Below are 2,544 nucleotides of genomic sequence, written 5' to 3'. Positions count from 1 at the left end.
TTCACTACTGTACTTTAATGCTTTACTATGTTGACAAATGATTGACATTTCTCCAATCGTCACAGATTTGTCGGCACTATAATCAAATTCCGGATCGTAGGAAAATGCTCCTCGTTCGAGGTTTACAGGAGCATTGCGTCTGCGGAATCGATTAAATTCATTATCCCGTACTCGCTGCTGTTGTGATCGATGTGCACGAACTCGTTCCATTCTCCCCTATCCACTTGATAGTTATTTACTCTTGAACGTAATTCTCCCATACTTGTACGACTGTTATCATTATCAGCATCTCGCTGGTCATTAGTGCGGTTGGAGCGTAAAGTAGCTCGTTGCACATTTACACGACTTCGACGACCTATGTCAGGTCGTTTTCTTTTCCTCGGCATTGTAAGCAGCGAGAAGAAAATCACTTTTAGCAGTATTTCAATATTTCTCCAATTAAATGTTTCTCTTTTTAACATGAGATGACAAAACCAAGGATGTTAAAGTAGGAGCGCAGCAAAAGGTCTCTAAATTTATGTACAAAACAATGTAACGTTCGGATACACGTGCTTTTTACATGAGATGACAAAAAAATGGAACGTTCGGATACACTTGTTACCTTCTTATTTCTCCAATTAAATGTTTCTTTTTTTTCAACATGAGATGACAAAACCAAGGATGTTAAAGTAGGAGCGCAGCAAAAAGTCTCTAAATTTATGGACAAAACAATGTAACGTTCGGATACACGTGCTTTTTACATGATATGATGATACACTTATTACAGGGCATCTCGACAGGATAGAATTTATAGAATACTAACTATTATTGCCATTGCCAAATCTGTATGTGGGCATTTGCTATCATGATATAATCATTTGCGCAAAAGCGTAGGGTAGGTAGGTTCGAGATGATGTAGCGTATGCTTTGAGCTCTTGAAAAATTTATTTTATCATTTGCGAAATGCCGTCGGGTAGGTAGCTGATGTAGAGCACGTTTAGAGCTCTTGAACTCCTTAAATCTTTTGTGTGGAACATAAAAAGAGGATAAATATCCTTTTGTTTACAAATGTATTTCTGGGAAAAATAAGAATTTATATTTTTGGACTACTATATAATAACATACCAATTAAAGTAATAAATTTAAAATGAGAAATGATATTTTGATTTATGCTTGTATAAGTTTATTAAATATAAGACTTCCCATATTATTTGAATAATATTTCTATAAATTAACAATATTATACTAAATATTAAATGTTATTTTGAAAATATACTTTATTTTTATAATATAACACAGCCGTCTTAACTCGCTCTTCTAATTTTCATATTACCGAAATTGAAATGCCGTCGGCATATGTGGAAATGGGATATGTTGCCTCTTTGAAATTTTCATGTAAATGAAAACTGCGCTGTTAAACTACTGAAGAGACAGCTTCAACTTACGATATATGGCAAACTATGCAGTATTCTATATCTAGTAAGCAATGAGTAATGTGGAGTCTGCACAAGCAGAGATGCCCCGTTATTATAATAAAAGTATTTTTGAGAGTTGGTAACACTGTAAGGTTGGCACCATCAAACATGTCAACACATTATTATATTTATATATTTTGAAATTGAAATTTAAATACACGATGTTATGAGCAAAGTTGATATTATGTCGTCGATTCAAAAGTCTTGTTTTAATGCGTTCTTCAATTCGAGTGGAACTGAGAGTACAAATACCGTCAAATGTTTGACAGCAAGTAAATGGTCAACTTTTACATGGGAAAATGGAATTGTCGTTTTACTCTATCTTACTCGTAATTTTTCCTTATTTGCCCACCGTTTAGACCTACCCTGGACTACGACAAACATTTCAAAGCCAAAGTCAGCTCAATCGGCCCAGCCGTTCCCGAGTTTTAATTAGACTAACGAACAACAATTCATTTTTATTTATATAGAAGATAGAAGATAGATATAGATAGATAAACATATTTCTAAATCTTAAAATGAACAAAAGAACATTTTCAAACCTTTTGAGTACGGAGAAGGCTAATTTTAAGGCTACAGTTGCGAAGTTTCGCAAATTGAATGAAGATAGTAGTATTTTAAAAAGCGATGATAAACCATCCACAAGCAGGGCAGCAGTTTCTGACAGATTCTGTGAAGTAACATATAGTTGTAGGGAAACATTAGGTATTTTAGATATTGATGAGGAACTGAAGTATAGTAGTGATAAGGAAAAATACGATTTGTACGTTAACAACTCTCCTGGAAGGAAATTCTGAATGGTAGCATTGAGATCATTGACATCTTTGTTTTTTGCTGCCAATATTGCTCGTTCACTTAGCCAATCGTGGTTATTATATTGTTGTTTAATGTCCGGAAAAACACGCTGAATAAGCTCCTTTTTCGATTCTGTGAAGTGACAGAAATCTGTGGGAAAATTCATTAATCTGGTCGAGCTGTCAACTGCGACCTTACCATTGCCAATATTCAGCAACTGCTTCGAAAACACAGTCGCAGTTTGATCTTGTTGCAAAAACACTCGCATGTTAGTAGTTAATTGTAGTGTCTTTAC

This window comes from Bactrocera tryoni, unplaced genomic scaffold, assembly GCF_016617805.1.
Source record: "Bactrocera tryoni isolate S06 unplaced genomic scaffold, CSIRO_BtryS06_freeze2 scaffold_7, whole genome shotgun sequence".
Lineage (NCBI taxonomy): Eukaryota > Metazoa > Arthropoda > Insecta > Diptera > Tephritidae > Bactrocera > Bactrocera tryoni.
The sequence above is the reverse complement of the archived record's forward strand: the minus strand, read 5'-3'. Positions refer to the sequence as shown.